The 22,276-nt window shown below is 43.8% G+C and overlaps 1 protein-coding gene and 1 non-coding gene across 9 annotated transcripts in view; one reads left to right on the top strand and one right to left on the bottom strand.

Moving 5' to 3' along the window:
• Window positions 1–22,276, top strand: part of TRIM44 (tripartite motif containing 44) — a 159,874-nt gene that overhangs the window by 37,851 nt on the left and 99,747 nt on the right. The gene's annotated exons all lie outside the window — the stretch shown is intronic.
• LOC142447530 (U6 spliceosomal RNA) lies at window positions 683–787 on the bottom strand. Its single transcript, XR_012784224.1, has one exon. It is a non-coding gene; the product is annotated as a U6 spliceosomal RNA (small nuclear RNA).

Below are 22,276 nucleotides of genomic sequence, written 5' to 3'. Positions count from 1 at the left end.
CACAAGGTCAGCTGCTCCGTTGGTCATAGGATCTCCCATAGTGGGACTGAGTAAATAGTAGTGGGACATATGAGAACATCTACTTTAACCCCCAGTCTACAGTTGAGAAAGCCGAGGTAGCAAGAAGGTTAAAGGTGCTTGTGCCCAGTCACACAGCCAGGATGAGCAGTGCCAGACTGACAGTTTGCGGGACTGCTGGTCTCCAGTTTGCTCTAGAAAGTGATACTGGCTTTGGATGTGAAGAAATTGGAACCCTCATAGATGGTTCATGAGAAAGTGTGGCACTTCTAATAAAGGTCAAAGATAGAGCTTCTACTTAAAAACCAACAAAGAACAACCACTGCCATGGAGTTGATTCGAACTCATAGCCACCTTGAAGGACTGAGTTGAACTTCCCATGTGCGTTGCTGAGAGGAGCAGAATGCCTCATCTTTCTCCCAAGGAGCAGCTTGTGGGTTCAAACTGTTGACCTTGTGGTTAGCAGCCAATGTGTTACCCACTATGCCAATACTTGCTCGCTCACTCACTGCCGTCAAGTCGAAGCTGACTCAGCAATGCTATAGGACAGGGCAGAACTGCCCCTGTGAGTTTCAGAGACTGTAACTTTTAACAGGAGTAGAAATCCTATCTATGTGCCACCAGGTTACCTTGAAAAACAAATATATATATATATATGACATGTTTCACAGATTTATGTTTCACAGATTTATGCGTCATCCTTGCCCAGGGACCATGCTGATTTCTCTGTTTCATGTCATCTTAGTATATGTGCTGCCAAAGTGAGCACACAGGACCCTGCAGTAAGCCTGAGAGAAATTAAGACACGTGTGTTTAAAAACTTGCACAGCAATTCTGGGCCGAAATTATGTGGGCACACCTATTCCTCTGGATTTGGGAATGTGGACTTGGTGGGGCCTCAGTGTCTCTCTGGAGCCTGCACTGCTTTCTAGATTACTTGGCAGGCACACACAATTTCGATCCTGTGAAAATGCAGTATTTGTCTTAACATGGAATCACTGGGAGAAAACAAAACCAAGTTCACTGTCATTGAGTCAGTTCTCAATCAGAGTGACCCTGTCGGACAGGGTAGAAAAACTTCTGTGGGTTTCTGAGACACCCCCCCCCCCAGCTCTATGGGAGTGGAACCTCTTTCTCCTGTGGAGTGGCTAGTAGTTACAAACTGTTAACCTTCCGGTTAGCACCCCAACTCATAACCATGACACCACCAGGAAAGTCAATTTCTGAATAATGCACACTTGAAGTATAGAAATTAGGCTTATCTCCCAGTAAAAAGAGACAAATGTATTCAACATCTCGTTTCTAAGGTGTGTCACCTTATACTGCAACAACAGTAATTTATGGTGCACACCCACAGTTACGCAGGCCCCCTCCTGATGGCTGCATACACCATTGGTGGGAAGGCAGCCGCCCACTGAACACCAGAGCAGGGCAGTGTCGGTGGCACTGTGTGTCTGTCTCCGGGCTCATTAGAGGGCTCAGTGAAAGAAAGCACATAGGAGAGAATGTAAAACGGCTAGAATAGGCAGGTTTATAGAGGCAGGAGGTAAGTGGTTGCCTGGGACTGGGGTGTAGAGGCTGATGGGAGATGCTAAAGATAAGGAGAATTTAGGGAGAGATGAAAATGTTCACAAATCGTGTTGATGGTTGCCCAGCTCCGAATATGGATTAAAGTGTACACTTTAAAAGGGTGCATCACTTAGTACCGGAACCCTTCAATACAGCTGTTACAAAAGTGAGGAAGGGTGGCGGGGAAGCAGGGAGGGGGGGAGAGAGGAGGGAAACATGTAAATGGTTGAATTACCTTTTTTATGGTCCTTCCCTTAAAGTGTCAGCAGTCTCACGCTTCCCTTCCTCCTGTGATCAGAGATGAAGGCCAGAGACCAGATGTCAGGCTCTGACAGTTAAAAACACAGGCTCTGGAATCTGCACCCTGACAGATCCACTCCAGCAGGGCTAGTGCCATCACCTCAGACAAACTGTGTGTGTAACTCTTCTGTTCCGTGAGTGTGTGTGTGTGTGTGAGTGGCCGGATAATGGATAACAGCACATACTTCATGAGGGGTTAGGAAGACTTCATGAAACCAACCATGTAAAAGCTTAGCGCAGTGCCTGCCATTCCAAAAATAGTAGGTGCTGCTCCTTTCCTCCTGATGCCGAAAGTGGCCTGCTTCCCCCTAAAGGGCCAGGATAACCCTCCCCCCCCCCGGGTTCAGATGCTTTCTGAGTCTTTGAAAAGTAAGTTACATGATTATAAATAACTAGCCTCTGTATTTTGATCAATTAACCCTTCCCAGGATTAGTGATATATAAAGAGATTGCAGGTTTTAAAGGGTCATTAATAGCTCTTTGAGTGAGAATGATATTCAGATAATTTTTTTTTCAGTCCCCAAAATTGTGACCTTTGCATTCTACCTGGCTGGCTGACTGCCCTGGTGAGCCATGCCTGGCTACAAAGTAACTCCTCAGCATAGCCCTGTTGCCCATTCAAGTCAAGGCATGTCTATCCGCCAAGGGACTGTGCAGCTATGTCCGTATATTCCCAATAGAAACACGAAATCAGTGCAGAGAAGCAATTACAGTTACTGTTATGGAGCAACCTCTCTAGTTAGCAAAACTGCCTGGTGCCAAATTAACCAGAGTAACGAAATTATGGCTCACATTTAAGAGACACATTAGGAGCTATAACCCCACTTTAAAGTAACTCTGCCGAGTCTTCCTCCCTCTCTGCTTTTACCTTTCCTCCTGCAGCTTTACCCATTCACTGTTCTTTCTGTCAGGACCCCAGAGAGCCTCTTTGAGCCACTGGACCAATGGACACTAACCAGAACTCACACCCACTGCCACTGAGCCCATTTCAACTCGTAGCGACCCTTACAGGGCAGACTTGGACGGCCCCAAAGGGCCTTTAAGGCGGTGCTCTTCGTGGGAGCAGACTCTCACATCTTCCCCTGTGGGGCAATTGGTGAACCGGAACTACAGCTGAGGGTGTGACCGGCAGGCCGCCCAGGGCTCCTGCCGTGGAGACTGGGCATTGTTGAACTGCACTAGGCTCTCTGGTGGGCTGGAGGATTGTTAGAAAGCAAAATGATTGAGCTCTGAATGGCTTAATACAATTAGCACAGTGTCCTGCTCTCCCTCATCCAGCTCGCCGCGCCTCTGCCAGGAGGCTTGAAGGGCTGACTTCTGAGCTGACACTGAGAGGAGACTGGCGCTGCCAGACTTCCCCCATAGGCAGCCACGCTGCTCGTAGCTGGTGCAGGATTGCATTTGACATTTAATTGAAGAGCTTGAGTACTGAGATATAAACTTTACTGTGATAATAGTGATGAAACCACCCAGACTTTTATTGAGGGGCCTCCTTCCCTTCCTGTTTGTTCACACTCTCGTGCACTTAAGAAATTTCAGGCTGACTGGAGGCAAAGATGTTTTCTTTGACAGTCTTAAGGCAAAACCCCCAGAACACAACCCCCAGTCTACAGCGGGTCTGTATGTGTGTGTCAGCTTAAAGTTAGAGTGACTCTATTTTTTTATTGACAGCAGTTAGCTAAGAGGTAACATTCATCAGTCTTCCCTGCTGCTAGGAGCTGGGTTGGGCTGAAAACCTGGAGATCAGCAGTCTGAATCCCCCAGCACCTCGTTGGGCGAAAGAGCTTTCTACTCCCATAAAGAGTTACAGTCTCAGAAACCCACAAGGGCAGTTCTACCCTGTCATACAGGGTCACTGTGAGCTGATATCGACTCGATGGCGGTGCATTTGGTTTTGTTTTTTACCTGCTGCTAAAAGGAATTCCATTTCACCCACTGATCCAGCTGATCACTGACCCCTTGTTCAATTGTTTTGTTTACTTTCACAACCTGTAGTATCCCCCAATTCCTAACTCAACGTGATTAGTTAGACATTATAATGAATATTTTTACTGATGAAGAAACATCTGTAGTGATTTACCTGTCCCAGGGCACGGGGCTAATGATGCAAACACATTGGCTTTCTGTGACAGCTCTGTAGACTCAGTCATAGTTGTAGGAAACTAACGTTTACATATTTCACATGGGATGGGGGATTGTGCACGGTGCAGAGCATAGGTGTTCGGTGGCGGGACTTCACATTGAATATGACATATTTTGAGTGTGGGGAAAAGAGCACAGATGGCCTGAGCCCACCTGCTGGAGATGAGAAGTGAGGGAGAACAACGGTTTGGTGTCAGGGTTTGGGGTCACTCCAGAAGTGTTTTGACCATCGTAGTTAGTTAATAAACTGTAGCTCTGAGGGAAGCAGGGGTGCAGATGTCGAGAGTGAACCAGTGACTCTCCCCAGCGACCATCTGTAGGTGCTGAGGAGAAAAGTGGAGCCCAGCCCTTCCTGCTCTCCTGGCTGCGTTGCTCCCTTGTCATTGAAGCAGGCTGTAGCTGAGATGGAGCCCAGTCACAGCGTCACATACTAGAAAAGGCAGCCCTTGCTCCTTGGCAGTCTGGCCATTTGCTGAAACTGATAGGAAAAGCCTGGCACTTCAAAGCCTGAGAACTCCTTTCTGAGCTTGTTAAGAGATTAGGGTCTGTATTCCCAAGAATGTATGCTGTATTTTTCAAGGAATAGTATTGATTCTGCCTTTTTCTCCCATGAAAGCTTGTTGAGGGTGCTTCACCCGTGAAAACTGACCACCCCATCAATGTTCACAGTGACCGCTACCCCTGACTGGCAGAGCATGGTCTTAAGGGGCCAGAGAGGACCAACTTCTTTCCATGTGTGTGTTGAGTAAATTTCACAGTGATATCTACATTAGTCCTATTGCCCCCATTTTACCAGTGAAGCAACTAACCTTTCTGCTTTTCCACAGGGCTAGCAGAACCAATGCTTTCTCCATCCCTCCGTGTGTCTCACCATGAGCCCCTGCAGCAAAGAAACTCAGAAAGCACCAGGCCTCTGTCTCAGTGCTCGCTCCCTGAGTACTGCTGGAGGTGTGTGGCGGTTTGGGTTTTCTGGTTTCTGCCATATTCAGAGAACTGGTTTTGCAGGGCAGATTTTTGGCTTGGGAGAGGGAATTTGAATGGTTTAAAGTTTCTTTAATCTTTAAACAAAATGGGCTTTCTTTGTATATCCAATTCTTACAGCCTTTTAGGCAGCATGATTCTGTCTAGGTGCTCCCTAAAACCTGGTGTCACGTTCCATCTTCCCATTCCTGCAGGCTGAGGTGGGAACAAAACAAGATGCAGTTGAAACTCTCCCTCTGCACAGTTGCTGTAGGTCCTGGCTGTCTCTGGGAACCCATTCTGATTCTTTCACCCCTGTAGGAGGTCATGGAGACAGTTTGTTTGCTTAGGAAAAGTGATGTTCAGAAGTTTGTGATTGCCTTCTTTATTGCCGTCTGGGGTCAAGCAGAGAGGGGAGCATCTTGAAAGCAAGCAATAGTATCGATTCAGAGAGAGCCCAGCGTCCCTGGTGAACCGTTCTCCGGTACATTCAGTTCAGTGTCGTGGCACTGGGTTACACATTAAGTTGTCATGGAAATAAAGTTGTAGCAACTGACTGCAGGAACCAGCAGCCCTGGGAGGATAAGATGCTTGGTGATGATGCTTCCACCACTGTGGTTAGATCTCCTGCCTCCCACCAAGGTCTGCTCTGATTAGTCACTCTAAAGTGACTGGGGGTGCCCAGCTGTGATCCACTTCACAGCTGATTAGCAGATTCAATTCAAGTGTTTATTAGCTGCTTTCAAGTACAAAGCCTCTGGGAAACCTGGTCCACAGCCTCTACTACTACAATAATTAGGTATGTTTCCTGCCTGGAGACATGGCTGTGTATATTTCTTTTCTACATGGGGAGGGAAAGATAGAACTAACCGGTTTGAAAGAATGGATCTAATGGCCCCAGGATTGTGAACGATCAGCAGTGGATATGTATTCTTGGACCCTTAACAACATTGGTGCCACTTTTGCTTGTCACATTGTGGGGAGACAACATGCTATTGGTATCTATTCCCTAGAAGCCGGTGATGCTCCTAAACACCCTACAGAAACATCTACATTCACAGAAAGAATGGCTATGAAGATGTACTGGGGAGGAGTAGGGATGGATTTCATGCAGGGAGTTTCATCTAGATAGGCGGGGGAGCATTTCTTGTTCCAGTAGATTGTGGCACGAAGGGCAGATTAAAGCCTGCTTTTGACAGCCAATTCAGCACATATTCATTTCCCACCATTATGTGCAAGACCCTAGACTAAGGTGTCCTAGTGTCTCACCAAGCGATTAAGTCAAGAAACCTATTATCACGTGGGGAAAATAAAGTCCTGCTCCAGAGTTGGGGGCCAGAGTGATAGCCTGAGTTGTAGTATCACATTGTGGACAGTTTATTACTTCTCTATGTTAGTGTCTTCGTCTGTAAAATAGATAAAATAATGATGATCATCTCGTCCTATCATTGTGACAGTTAATTAAAGTCGTGGGTGTAAAGTACTGGGAATAGTGCCTAATACGTGGGGCACCTAAGACAGGAAGCCATTTACCTTTTAAATGAAAGTAAATTGCTAACAAGAAGGTAGACACCTAGTGACTTGGGTGAACAGGAAGACACAAACACTAATTAGTTTCAAAAGGTACAATCAGGAGGAAACCTGCCACCTGCAATTTTTGGTTGTGGCTTTGTCGTGAAAAAGAAGATGAAAGGTAGAAATGATAACGAGAAGGAAGATTCCATTGAGACTTGATGGTCTGCTCCTGTATCATTTTAGAAAAGTGTTTGGGGAGAAAGATGTATCTGCCCAGCAGAACTGACACTGGTGGGAGAGTCTGGGTTGAGGAGCTGTCTCTTCCTACTTTCTGCCCATGAGTCCGTTTTGACTCATTGCAACCCTATGAGACCGTGAGTTTCTGAGGCAGTAAATCTTTATGAGAGCAGAAAACTTCATCTCTCTCCTTTGGAGCTGCTGGTGGGTTCAAACTGCTGGCTTTGAGATTCTCAGCCCACTGTGCTCCCTGGGCTTGTGCTAACTCTCAGTGGGATGAAACTGCTAAAGACCAGGGTGGAGAGTAATGTTTCAGAACAGATGGTGGTTTTGACCCTGGTGGACACTTGACAACATCTGGTGCCACTTTGGTTGTCATAATGTGGGGCTACAGCATGCCGTTGGTGTCCAGTTCATAGAAGCCGGAGAAGCTGCTAAACACGCTATAGGAACGTCCACAGGACAGTTCTCTTTCTAAGCCTACCTGCACCCGAGAATAAGCTCACGGACATCAAGGCAGTGCTGACTCATAGCGATCCCTGTGGGTCTCCGAGACTGGCTCTGTGCACTGCAGTAGAGAGTCCAGTTTTCCTCTCCCAGAGCTGCTGGTGGCTTCCAATAGCCGCCCATGCGGATTGCAGCCAAACTCATAACCACTACACCACCAGGGCTCCCGAAAATATCATTGGTGCTAAGGTTGAGAGACTGGTGTAGAGGACTTCTTCCATAAGGTTTTCTTGGAGAGACCAAGGTTACAGGGATGCAGCTGAGAACCAGAGAAGTGCATAGTCACTGAAAGATGAGGGGGCACTGTAGTGGTAAATGCTGCTGAGAATTTGGTGGTGAGGTGGACTGGGGCAGTGATTCCGAGTTGCCTCCTAATGGAATCTTCAGTGGAAGAGACGGGCTGACAAGGATGATGTGACCTTCTAAAAAAGCCTGGTGGTTAAACACAGGAGAGAGGGTAATACTTGATAGAGAAACATTTTGAAAAGAAAAGGATTATTCTGAACCCTATTATAACAGATAAATTACATTTCTTGTTCCATGAATCACCCTCTTGTTTGGCAACAAATGTGATTGGAGAGGAATATTGTTCCAAGAATCTTAAATTAATACAGGTGTACCACTTTAGAAGTAGAAAGAATCTGATTTGGGCCTCTCATGCTTTTATAGCTAAGGAGCCTGAAGTCCTGGGAGATTTAAGTGGCTTGTCTAAAGTCTCATCTGGTCAGTTCTGAAAGACAGTTCCGACTGACTTCCCATCCTGAGTGCTTTCTGCCCTACTGCCTTGCTTCCCTGTAGTCCAATCCTATTTTTCAGAGGCTTAGTGTGTTAGGCTGGGTTGTCTAGAGAAACAAATCTAGTGACACTCATCTATGTGTACGAAAGAAGCAATTATATATCCTCTCACCATACTTATTCAATTTCTATGCTGAGCAAATCATCAGAGAAGCTGGATTGTATGAAGAAAAATGTGGTATCAGGATTGAAGGAAATCTTATTAACAACCTGGGTTATAGAGATGAAACAACACTGCTTGCTGAAAGTGAAGAAGACCTGAAGCACTTGCCGATGAAGGTCAAGGACTGCAGCCTTCACTATGGCTTACAGCTCGATGTTAGGAAGGCCCAAATCCTCACAACTGGACCGGTAGGTAACATTGTGATAAATGTCATTGATCCACAATCAGTGCTCATGGAAACGTCAGCCAAGAGAGCCAAAGACACATTCCATTGGCCAAACCTGCTGCCCAAGACCCTTTTAGAGTATTAAAAAGCCAGGATGTTACTTTGAGGACTTAGATGCACCTAACCCAAGCCAGGGTAATTTCATTCGCCTCATCTGCATGTGAAAGGTAGGCATTGAATAAGGAAGACCAAAGAAAAATTGATGTATTTGAATAGTGCTGCTGCAGAAGAATATTAAATGTGCCATGGGCTGCTAAAAGGACAAGCCCATCTGTTGTGAAAGAAGTACAACCATAGTGTTCCGTAGAGGCCTTCATCTTGCATACTTTGGACATTATTGTCAGGGAAGACCAGTCCCTAGAGAAGTACACCATGCTTGGTAAAGTGGGAGAGGCAGTGACCAAGAGGAAGGCCCTTAATGAGATGGATTGACACAGTGGCTGCAACAAAGGGCTCAGACACAGGAAACATTGTAAGGATGGCGAAGGCCAATGCAGTTGGTTTGCTATGGGTCAGAAGTAACTCAATGGCATCTAACAGTAACTATTAAATATCAAGAAAATATCATAGGGCTACTTTCTGGGCTTGGTGCACATGCTCCCTCCTCCTTCCCTTCAATCCTGAGCCTGAGTGCCATGGTGCCACTTCTCGGCCGCTCTGCAGCCGCTCCCACCTTCCCTGCAGTCACTGGGCCCCAAGCACCACAGGCAGGGCCCGCTTTCAGGACTAGATGTGCCAGGTTCCTCTGCAGTCTTTGGAATGCCAAAGGCCTCCCCCTTCCCCATAGTCACTGGAGCCCAAGCACTAAGAGCAGCTTCCCCAGGAGATCTTCAGCTGATCCCTGTCCTCCCCCAGTAGTTACTGGAGCCTGCGTGCTGCAGCTGCTCCTTGGGTTCCCAGGCTCTCCACTGCCACTCCCTCATCCAACCCACAGTTGCCAGACCCCAGAGCATAGCCAGCAGCTACCCGCTGGGGATTCTGCATCTGCTCCCCGCCCCCCAGTTGCTGGAACCTGATCATTACTGGTGGCCATTTCCTGGGTTCCTCAAGCCTGCTAGCAACTCCCTGCAGCAACTACCCACTTCCTGGAGGAACCCCTCCCCCCCACACCAAAGCCTCCATTTCATGTGCTGCTTCTACAGATCGCCTTATCCATCAGCTCCTCTGGGACTCTCATACCCACCAGCCATTCCCCATAGATGCAGGCTGCTTCCCCAGCCACGCATGCCTACTATCCTCTTCTCGGGCTCCCTGACCCCACCGGCTTCTTCCTGCCTCTGTATGCTGGGTCCTGGGCCCCCACATGCCCACTGGCCATGTCCCAGGCCTGCAAGACTTCCCAGGCCTGCAGTGTCCACTGTCTGCCTCCTGCTTCCGATGGCCCCTTTCTGGACTCCCGAGCCTGCTGGCCACATACTGTGCCCACTAGCCACTTACCAAGCCCCCCATGTCCCCTGGTTACATCCTGCATCTGATTACCTACTCTTAGGCTCCTAAATCTACAAATCAATTACCATGTCTGCCAGCTGCTCCCTGAGCTCCCCTACTACACCTGCCAGCCTGATGTCCTGGGAAAATGGCGTGAAGTTCCAACAAAATGACACACAGACAACAGCCTACTACAGCAGCCACTATAAGAAAGCAAGAGAACCCCCATTGACCCATAGCCCTATAGGGGACAACACTGGAGACACAGTGTGAGATTTGTGCCTGAGCTGACCGTACCACACCAAGGCAAAGCACTAAAGGGCATGCAAAAGAACAGCAAGGAGAGCAGAACAAGGAAGTCCCAAGGGAGTATCAAAAACAGACTTTGGGGCCAGGGCTTGGCACCCCATCAGACCCAACTGAAAAACACTCCTAAAGGTCAACAAACAGACCTTGAACTACTTACATGCTTTTTTTCCCCTTGACTTTTTTGTGTCGTTGGCTTTTTTTTCATGTTGCTGTCATTTTGGGGTTTTTTTGTGTCACTTTGTCAATGTCTTGTTTTTACGTGTATATTATCTCTACAGGTCTATATAGATAAGATAGGTGGGATAAACAATGTGAAGAAGAAAGCAACGGGACCGATGGTTCTGGGGAGACATGGGGGAGGGAAAAGTGGGGGAAAGGAAGTGGTGTTAACCAACCCAGGGACAAGGGAACAACAAGTGATTCAAAACCTGTGGCAAGTAGCGGGTGGGAGGCCTGGTAGGGAGTGATCAAGGGCAGTGTAACAGAGGAATTACTGAAGCCCCAAACCCAAATGACGGCTAAGCATGATAGTGGAAGAAGAGTGAAGTAAAAGGAAATAGAGGAAAGAACTAAGAGGCAGAGGGCATATCTAGAGGCCTAAATACAGCTATGTACGTATGTAAATATATTTTCATATGCTGAGGAAATAGATCTATGTGCATATATTTATAGGTTTAGTATTAAGGTAACAGATGGACATTGGGCCTCCACTCAAGTACTCCCTCATTAGAAGAACACTTTGTTCTCTTAAACTGACATTCCACGATGCTCACCTTCCCGACATGATCACTGAAGACAAATGTGTGCATAAACAAGTGTGGTGAAGAAAGCTGATGGTGCCTGGCTATCAAAAGATATAGCGCCTGTGGTCTTAAAGGCTTGAAGGTAAACAAGCGGCCATCTAGCTGAGAAGCAACAAAGCCCACATGAAAGAAGCACACCTTGTGTGATCACAAGGTGTTGAAGGGATCAGGCATCAAGCACCAAAGAACAAAAAATTCATACCATCGTGCATGAGGGGGAGTTTGGGGTGGGGACCCAAGACCCATCTGTAGCCAACTGGACATCTTTTTGCAGAGGGATTGCAGGGAGGAGATGAGTCAGTCAGGGTGCAATGTAACATGAATGAAATACACAACTTTCTTCTAGTTCTTAAATGCTTCCTCGCCCCCCCACCCCCACTATCATGATCCCAATTCTATCTCAGAAACCTGGCTAGAACAGAGGATATACACTGGTACAGAAAACTGGAAACACAGGGAATCCTGGACAGATGATCCCTCAGGACCAGTGGTAGGAGTGGTGATACCAGGAGGGTGGAGGGAAGGTGGGGTATAAAGGGTGAACCAATTACAAGGATCTACATATAACCTCCTCCCTGGGTGATGGACAACAGAAAAGTGGGTGAAGGGAGATGTCGGGCAGTGTAAGATATGGTAAAATAATAAGTTATAAATTATCAAGGGCTCATGAGGGAGGAAGAACAGGGAGGGAGGGAAAAATGAGCTGATGCCAAGGGCTAAAGTGCAAAGCAAATGTTTTGAGACTGATGAGGACAACAAATATATAAATGTGCTCAACACAATGGATGTATATATAGATTGTGATAATAGTTGTATGAGCCCTCAATAAAATGAATTAAATTTAAAAGAAAGAAATAGAAACAAAACAGTGTTGGAGAAGGACCTGAACCTAGCGACATAAATAGAAGCAGACTTTAAACCACTTCAGGATGAAATCTTAAGTATGCTGCTTAGAGTCATACAGAATATGAGGGAACCAATACCGAAAAAGAATGAAATAATAGGATAGAGTCCACATACCAAAAGTAACTACAAGAGTTAAAGGATTAACCAGCAGAAACAAAGAAGATGGTAGAAGATATCACCAACAAGCTGGAAGAAGCAGAGAACCATATCAGCAACCTGGACGATAACCAAGCAGAATTCAACAAACGTGAAAGACAAGATAATTTTAGAAGCTGAAGAAAACCTAAGAACAATGCATGATGCTATGAAGGAAAATAATATTCAAATAATTGGGATACCAGAACAACATGTAACAAAAAAATCAACAGCCAAAATAGCAAGGGAATTCCTGGAAGAAAACTTCCCCCAATATAATAAAAGAGCTTCTGATAATCACTCAGGAAGCAGAGGGGACAACAAGGAGTCTGAATCCAAGGAAGATTACATCAAGGCATATAATAATCAAATTATCAAACTTTGAGAATAAGAAGAAAATCATAAGGGCAGCTAGAGAAAAAAATTGCACCCTCTAGAAGGGTTATCAGATGAGAATATGCTCAGATTTATCAGCAGAAACCATGAAGAAGGGAGTATGGAGTAACATCTTCAGAGAGTTGAAGGAGAATAATTATTGCCCAAGGATCCTCTACCCTGCCAAACTCTCCATCAAAATAGAAGGGGGGGGGGGCGGGGAGGTGTGTTAGAATTTTCTAGACTAAGTAGAATATGTAAAAAGAAAACCAGCACTAGAAAGATTACTTTCCAACAACATCTACTGCATAGTGCAACACTATCAAGAAGTCATGGCACTGGTAGAAACACCTAAGTCTTTGACCCAATGGAAGAGAGAAGGCAAGTATGAATCCTGCACACATACCCAACACACGCTAAGGAGGGAGGACGGAAAATAATTATCACAAAAGGTCCAAGATGGCAGCAAAGAACTCACAGATGGATGTAATTACTTTGAACATCAATGGTCTGAATTAAGCAATTAAAAAACAAAGACTAGCAGACAGGAAAACAGGAAACAACACCAACCAATCTGCTGTCTGAAAGAGATGGATTCTCAAGCTCACAGACAAACACAGGTTGAAGGTTAAAGGATAGTGAAAAATGTACCATGCAAATGGCAGTCTGAAGAAAGCAGGAGTTGAAATTCTAATCTCTAAGTCAATCTCAAGGTGTAGGACATGAGATAAATATTGGGTACTATATAATGCTTAAGGAGCCATAGACCTAGAGCCCATGAGCATAATAAACATATATGCACTCTGTGAGAGACCCACAAAGTTCATCAATCAAATCCTCAAAATGATTGAAAGATAAATCATAGTAGGAGACTTCAATACACTACTTTCCAAGAAAGGGAGATCAATGGGAAAGAAGCTAAGCAACAAGGCTACAGAACTTAAGGCTACAATCAGGCAACTCAACCTGATAGATATATTCAGAGCTTTCAACCCAAATGCCAATATATGCACATTCTTTTCAAGTGCATATGACACGTATTTGAAAATAGACCACATGCTGGGGCACAAGTTAAGCTTGAGTAAATTCAAACATAGTGGTCATTCAGACCTTCTTCTCTGACTACCACATCATAAAGCTAGAAATGAAAGACAAAAAGAAAACAAGGGCAAATACTTGGAAGCTAAACAACATACTTCTGAAAAAGAACTAGGCTGGTGGGCAAATTAGACACAAAATTAGAAAGTTTCTAGGAAGGGGGTTCACCAAAAAATGTTTTTTCAAAGTTATATATTTTTTGTATTTAAATTTTTTTACAAAACAACCTTATCGCCTTCAAAGTACTCTCCATTACACTTAACACATTTGTGAAATCTGTAATTCCATTCTTGGAAACATTTTTCAAACTCATCTGTTTGGATGCCTGGCAATACCTCCCTTGTTTTGGGGGGATTTCCCCCCCTCTTCTACGTTGTCAAATTGCTGTCCTTTCATGTTCTTCTTCATTCGTGGAAACAAAAAGTCACACAGAGCAAGGTCAGGTGAGTCAGGTGCATGGGACTCCTGTGTGCCGCAAATCAAACCCTTTTTTTGAGTTACACACTGTTATGTAATCTTTTCAGAACTTCTAAATAGCTTGATTAACAGTTTGACCTGGTGGAACAAACACCAAATGCACTACAAGTCAACATGTTCATCTGTTCAGGAAGTTGACAGACATCTAGAACAAGGTTTGTCAGCAATCAACATTTCTCCTTTTTTGAAATGAGAAAACCACTCAGACACTTGATTTATTTTCCCATAGCCCTGTACTTGTAAGCTGTATTTAATATCACAACAGTTTCTGTGGCATTTTTACCTGAGCAGGAAACTAAATTTCATAGCTACACCGTGTTCTCTTAATTTGGCCTTCGCAAAAAATGAAGTTCGAATGAAACTGCTTTTTTGAAAAAATTCACTGTGACCAGAGAGAATCTTCCCAGATAACACCACTGGGTGCACTAACTCAGAGTGAGTTGCATGATGGTCGCCTTGTGGGAATAATGTGTACTACAAAAACTCTGCCCCACCCAGTACATTCCTGTTTTTTTGGTACCCCATGTATGTCATACCAAGACCTAGGGATACAACAAAGGCAGTGATCAGAGTATGCTTGACAGCAATAAATACACATATCAAGAAGGAAGAGAGACTTAGGGTTGATACCCTATCACAAAATCTTCAGCAGTTGGAACACAGTGAATAGAATAATCCATCTAATAGCAAAAGAAAATAAATTATCAAAATAGATAAATGAATGGAAAAACAAAAAACAACCAAAAGGGGAAAAAAATGAACTCATTAAAAGCTGGTTCTCTGAAAGTATCACAGAATTGACAAACCACTAGCAAACCTAACAATAGATAGTAAGGAGCAGATGTCAAAATCTAGAATGAGGGATAAAAAGGGGGAAATTTCAGTGGACCCCAATGAAGTTAAAAGACTAATTATACAGTATCTTGAAAGACTACTCCAACAAATTCAACACCGTGGAGGACATGACCACCTGGAAAAAACAACCCCCAATTTATCTCATGTGGACCTCAAGAACCCGAATAGACCCATGCCAGAGAAGAGATAGATAAGCCTATTAAGGAATGTGCAACTATAAAAAGCCCTTGCCCAGATGGGTTCCCAGGAGAATTCTGCTAAGTATTCAGGGAAGAAGATAGAAAAGGATGGTAAATTCCCTAACGGTCTGTGAAGCTAGCATAACACCGATACCAAAGTTCAGCAAGGATCACACAAGAATAGAGAATTGCAGGCCAATATCTCTAATAAACACAGATGCAAAAATTCTTCAATCAAATACAAAAGTATATATAAAAAATCCATCATGACCAAGTGGGATTCATACCAGCAACGCAGGGATGGTTCAACATTCCAAAACCCATCAACATTATCCATCTAATTAACAAGAACCATATGATATCACTAGATGCATTTACAGCATTTGACAACATTCAATACCCATTCCTATTTAAGACATACAAGAAGGTGGGATTAGAAGGAAATCACCTTAATATATAAAATCTGAATACAAAAAACCAACAGCTAGCATTATAATTAATGGAGGAAAAAAAAACATTCCCACTGAACAAGGGGACATGAAAAGGATGCCCCTTTTCCCAACTTCTTTTCATTGTGGTCTTCGAGGTCTCAGCTAATAATATAAGGCAACAGAATGATATAAAAAGTTTACATTTGGGGAAAGAAGTGAAATAGCTAATAATATAAGTGAAATAGCTAATAATATAAGGCAACAGGACATCAAAGATGCATGTTTGGGTAAGGAAGAAGTGAAATTATTTGTGGATGGCATGGTTTTATATATTGAGAACCCTAAAGACTACAATCGGATTGCTAGAAACGATAGAGCAGTGGTTCTCAACCTGTGGGTCGCGACCCCTTGTAGGGTCAAATGACCCTTTCCCAGGGGTCACCTAAGACTATCAGAAAACACATATTTCCCATGGTCTTAGGAACTGAGATACCCCTCCTTTACCTGTCTCCAAGTGGGTCCGCCCACATGCAGATACGCCCACATATGAGTACCCAGTGTGGAGACTGTTAAGCATGCTACACCATGCTTCAAGACAAAATTTCATTTATTTGTCATTAGAAATAAATATTTCACAATCTATAATTACATATTGCTTTTGTGGTTAATCACTATACTTTAATTATGTTCAATTTGTAACAATGAAAATAATATCCTGCATATCAGATATTTATATTACTATTCATAAAAGTAGAAAAATTACAGTTAGGAAGTAGCAATGAAAACAATTTTGTGTTTTTTTCCTATTTTTATATTAATTTTATTATTTTGTTTATTGGTGTCAATCTATACAATAAATGTAGGATGGGCTGTCTTACAGAGACAGCAGTTGGACCGACAGTTCCTGGCAGGGATGGGAGTGGACAATTAGGGGTGGAGGAGGTGAGCCAGGAGCCAACGATGACAGGCACAGGGGAATAGTAAGTGTTTTGAAGTGGACCGCAAGGAGGATGTAGCTTTTTTAGGCATTTTTTATCAATTGAATTGTTCTGTGAAGAATTACTGAGAAGTGAATGGCAGGCAAGCATAATAAGTGAGTTAGGAGGAAAAAAACAAATAAAATATATACTGTATATACTCATGTACAAGCCAAGTTTTTCAGCACATTTTTCATGCAGTTTTTGTGGTAAAATTAGGTGCTTCAGGTAGGCTTATAATCAAGTATATATGGTATATATGCATATATTATATATAGTATATGTGCACATATATGAATATGTATGTATATTTTAATATATTTATATATATAAACGCATCAAGGAAGCCGATGGAATTTGGGCTCTATTTCTATTCTTACCACTGTACAGGAATGGTTTGTTCTAATAATGTGGCACTGTAGGATGCCCACTTCCCTGATCCAATCCCCCAAGACAAAATGGGTGCATAAGCAAATGTGGCAAAGAAAGCTAATTTTACTTGGCTATCAAAAGTTATAGCTTCTGAGCTCTTAAAGGCTTGGAGTTAAACAAGTGGCCATCTAGCAGGGAAGAAACAAAATCCCACATGGAAGAAGCACGCCAGACTGTGTGATCATTAGGTGTCAATGGGAAGAGGTATTAGAAGTTCAGAAAACACTTAACCAAATTGATTTGAAGGACACTGGATGTAGTGGAGACCCAAAGTCCACCAGCAGGACATTGGCCTCTTAGAAGGGTCTCATGGAATGGAGGATAAACCCAGAGTGTGGGTTGGCACTGATCAACACATAACTATATCCCTGTTCTTTAAGATTTCCCCCTTTATTGTTATAGTCCATATGTGATATACCTCATTGGTCAAGTTAGACTTGCATATGTTCATTTTTACATTTAATATTACTCAGTTCCTGGTAGTCAAGATAGATGACTCCTCAAAGACAGTGACAAGAGTAAAGGTTCCCCGAGGGTATAGAAAGTGAAGGGGGGTTGGAGAAAGCTGGGTGGCGGGGAGTGGAGTGGAGTTGATAGCATTGATGAATGTATAGCCCAACTGATGGGATTGAACATCAGAACTGTATGGGAGGGAAAGGATATATTGGTAAGAGTAAGATATGTCAATAAAAATATTTTAAAACAATCCTAGCTCAATCTATCTAAAGTCCAATGTTAATCCATAAATACCTCTTCAGACTCATGTAACAACAGTAGGCTGGTGACATGGAATGGTGAGCCAAGAAGCAGGAAGATCACAGGTGGTATAAAAAGTCCTATGGATCCAAGGTCAGTGGGAACATGGCGGGGTGCTGTTAGCTCTCAAAATGGGGCAGCCCTCCTGCGGTCACCTTTAGAGGTCAACAGGAAGGCAGAGGGGCAGAGAGTAAGTTTCCACCTTAAAAGAAGTCCACACCCTCAAGAAAGGCTGTGACCTGATTGACAGGTTGAATGCCAGCTTTACACTTTCATAAAATTCAAGTTGATATGACATCATCTAACTACACACTCATCCCTGCGTGTGCTTGCGTGGTGGTCAGAGCATGTTTTTGGAGCAGGGCTGACGTGAAGGTAAACTGCTTTGCCCCACCATTTGCCAGCTGCCTCACACTGTATCCTTACCACTCAGTGAAGACCCCTTTCAACATGGTGATGTAGTTTGTACAGATTTTTTTTAATAATAGAAATACTAATAATCACAGTAGTAAATGTCATTGCAACTTCACTGAATGGATACCTGGATCATTAAGTGGGTAACTGAGGGAGTGCTCCGATGATGGACTACTAACAAAGTTGGGGTGGGGCGGGGGAAGAAAGGGGGATAGAGATATGAGACTCCGATGGCCATGAGAGAGGTGGTTTAGAGGAGAATTTATGTTCACTTTCATAGCCATTTCCTCTACCTGTCTCCACCCTTTTGTAACACCCAAGCAGGTCAGGCCTCTATCCAGATAGTCAGCAATGTGTTTGACATCAGTGAGAATGAGAGTTACTGGAATTTAGTTCGTGGTCCTTGTGTACTATGTTTTGAGACTGCTGGGTAATTTTTTCAGACCTGGAAGGCAGGCAGGTGTTTCGCTCAGAAACCAAACCCCAGGAGATGGGCGTCTAACTGTCCTCCTCTAGGACTGGACTGACGGAGCCTGGCAGCAGTTGGAGGAGCACAGGGCAGAATAAATGCTGCAGACACAGCTGCTGACCACAACAGCACTGTGAGCCCGCCACTCATTCCCAGTGAGAAGGAAAAAGCCATGTGCACCTGGAGAGAGTTAGACTTTCAGAATCCCTCTGTGGGGCACTGTGAGTCATAGCGGACTTAAGGGCAGTGGGTTTGGTGTGAGCTTTTGTTGTCATTGTAGTTGTCATCGTACCAAAGCCTTATCTTCGAGGTTTCTAACCTGGACATTTTAGACAACACTGGCAGGCTGTGAGCACACGGCTGTGGGACTGAGGACAGCATGTGGCCTGTGACAAAGCTCCATTGGTTGGTTTTTGATATTTCTGTTTGAGAACAGTGGCCATGCAGAGAAGAGGAGGAAGATAAAAATGGAGTTTTTGACCTTTTAGGGGAAGTATTCAGTGCCACCCTATATGCGTTCACTCTACAATTTTCTTAGTTGGTTTTGGGGAAGGAATCTTTAACCTTTAAGGAGCACTGGTGATACAGTGGTTACCAGTTCAAAACCACCAGCTTCTCTGCAGGAGAACAACAAGGCTTACCATCCTGCTAAAGAGTTACAGCCTCGGAAACGCACAGGGGCAGTTCTGCTCCATTCTAGAGTCGCAATCAACTTGATGGCAGTGAGTTTGGAGTTTTTAGATCTTTAAATCTAGCAGGAAGTTGGCTAATAAAGCAAGTATTCCTGACATCTTATGTCAGTACGGACCAGGATGTGTTTTTTGTGTGTGTACCTTCCTGTTCCTAACCATTCCAGCTTTCTCTGTTCATCTTAGCAACACTTTCCTGGATAAACTTCATTCGTAAGCCATGCTGTGTTCTAACTGGTGTGTGTATTTTTCTAATCTGAAAATTGAAGAACGCTCTGGTGTCCGAAAGGCCAGCTGACTAGGAGTCAATGGCTTCCAGCCCATGTCAAGCACATTGAGTGGGTGTTGTTTCTAAGCACAGGCTCTTAATTCAAGGTTTTATGTGTTTAATTATGTATGTGTAAAGTGCCAGTCTGCAAGCCCTTGGGTCTGGCCTCGCTTGGAAATACTAACTGCAGAAACATCTAAGCAGTGCCAGGGATGAGATTTAGCTCTTCAGACAGAAATGCTATATCTCAAGATGCACTTGAGGGAAACGGGGAGAGGTGGGAATAATAGAAGCCGTCTGTTAAATGAAGATTTTTTTTTCATCCTGAAGCAAGCTGAAATATATCATTAGAAAGAAATGTAGCAAAAGAAGCTGGATTAGAACAGGAAACCTTTTTTTTTTTAATCTAGAAGGCTGATCTCTAATCACAAATATCAGGTGTTCATTAGCTCTAACCATTCACACAGAAACCTTAAGTTCTTTCAGATTACATCACTGAGGACTAGTCATGCTCATATAACTTAGACATAGAATTTTTCCTTGATGTAGCTATAATGAAAATAAATCATCTTACTTAGAACCAAGGGCCTGGAGCTTTCAGCAACTCTGAGACCAGTCAGTTGACCAGCGGGAGAAAGCTTTTTGTAAGGTTGCGTTGGCACAGGGAACCCAGCTTCCTTGGGTGTGATCTTCCTCCCATGTCTTAGGAAGTCCTGCAAGGAGACGGGGCAGTAAATGCTTCTTTGAATCAAAGTGGTTCCACTCTTGCTGTGGTTACTAGCTGCTGTACAATGATTTCAATTCAGGGCAACTTTATGCACAGTAGAATTGCTTTGTAGTATTTTTCATTTTATTTAACTTTCCTTGTGAATTCAGTGAAGGTTCCTAGAGCATATTGTCAATTTTACATTCAGTGATCCATGCACTTCTGTTTCATCTCATTCACTGCATTCCTCTAGGGGTAACATCATGCCTGTATGGGGTCACCTCCCATGTCTCCTGTCTCCATGCCTCTTCCTTCCCTAACCCTTGGGAACTTTGTCCTTGGAAATATGCTGCCCTCTTGATCCCAAATACTTGACTATTGTTATGTGTAGCTCACTCATTTTATTGATCCCCTTATAGATTTGCTGATTGTTTGTCTAAAAATTGAGCCTTGAAGTTGAGTTTAGTTCCAGACCTTAAAGGTGACCAAAAACAACAGTCTCAGGAGTTTTATCAGTCTCTGTCTGGCTAACAAATCTGGTTTGCTTTAGGGGATTTTTAAACTTGTCATCATTGGAAGCAAATCGGTAGGCTTGTCTTCTCTAGTTCTGTTATATTTGGGGGCTTTGCTTTATCTCTCTTCTCTGAGTATGTTGAATTGTCTCTTTTTATGTAACAACATGTACTTAAGAGTTACGAGTGTGTAGCACTACCTCTCATCTCAGGCGCTAGAGGGAGGACAGAAGCTGAAATCCCAAGAAACCCACTTGGAAATCATGTCCCTAGCTCTCAGATAGTAGGTCTGAAGGGCACATGAGTGGTCTGCTGTACTTGGAGAACTACAGTCTTAGAAAAATAGTGTTTCGATGGCAAGGGGGAGAAATGGAACCTGAAAGGAAGTTTTTAATGAGCCTTCACTCATGCCCTTGTCTCATCCTTTCCCCCGAATACTCACCCTACCATTTTCCAAATCATGGTCGTTACATGATTTCTAGTCAACTTGAAGATATGAAAGTATAGGGGTGGAGTCTAGTTTGTTAAATCAGGCCACAGCCTGATGGTGCCTCCCTGTGGGCATGACCTCCTTATAAGGAGGGTCCTCTCCTGCCCCCTCTACTTTCACCCTCCTGCTGACAAGCTACTCAGAGACCTGCTGGAGAACTTCCAGAGCCCCGTGATGCTTCCACTGCCATTTGATCCATAAGACTTTCACTCACAGGCCTGTGATCTTCCTGAATTTTGCATCATTGCTTGTGGCTGTGTGAGTCTGAAGAAGGATTTATAAACTAGGCTTATGGACTTGATCTGGACTGGGCTGGGATGATTTATGGATGCATAATTACTTCTTGATATAAAGCTCTCTCTTACAGATATATGAGTGTCCTTGGATTTGTTCCTCTAAGCAACCCAGCATAGTGCACCATTCTTCCAGGACATGAATCCTTTGGGCTTTAAATTAGAAAGATGTCATGAGCTCCAAATTCCATTTGGAATTAGATTTGAAAATACTCAGTTGGTAGTTGTTGTTAGGTGCTGTTGAGTCAGTTCCAACTCTTAGTTGCCCATGTATAACAGAAGAGAACACTGCTGGTCCTGATCCACCTTCATGATAGTTGCCATGTTTAAATCCGTTGTTGCAACCACTGTGCCAATCCATTTAATTGAATATCGTCTTCCTTTTCGATGATGCTCTACTTTACCAAGCATGATTTTCTTCTCTGGGGAGTGCTCCCTCCTCATAACATGTCTAAAGAAGATGAACCTTCACTCGCCTCCCTTCCAAGAAGCATACTGGCTATCCTTTTTGCAAGACAGGTTTATTTTTGTGCGTGGTGGTCCGTGGTCCATTCAGTATTCCTTACCGATACCATGATTCAAAGCCAATGATTCTTCTTCAGACTTTCTTATTCAATACCTAGCCTTTGCCTGTATATGAGGCAATTGAAAATACCATGTCTCGGGTCAGGTGCACTTTATTCTTCCAAATGACATCCTTGCATTTCAACCCTTCACAGATTTTTTGTAGCAGATTTGTCCAATGTGGTATACATTTTACTTCCTGACTGTTCTTTCCCTGGGTTTCTGTTGGGACCCCAAGCACAATGATATCCTTGACAACTCACATCTCTCCGTTGCCT

Source organism: Tenrec ecaudatus, chromosome 4 (genome assembly GCF_050624435.1).
Source record: "Tenrec ecaudatus isolate mTenEca1 chromosome 4, mTenEca1.hap1, whole genome shotgun sequence".
NCBI lineage: Eukaryota > Metazoa > Chordata > Mammalia > Afrosoricida > Tenrecidae > Tenrec > Tenrec ecaudatus.
This window is presented reverse-complemented; position numbering and strand designations above follow the sequence as displayed.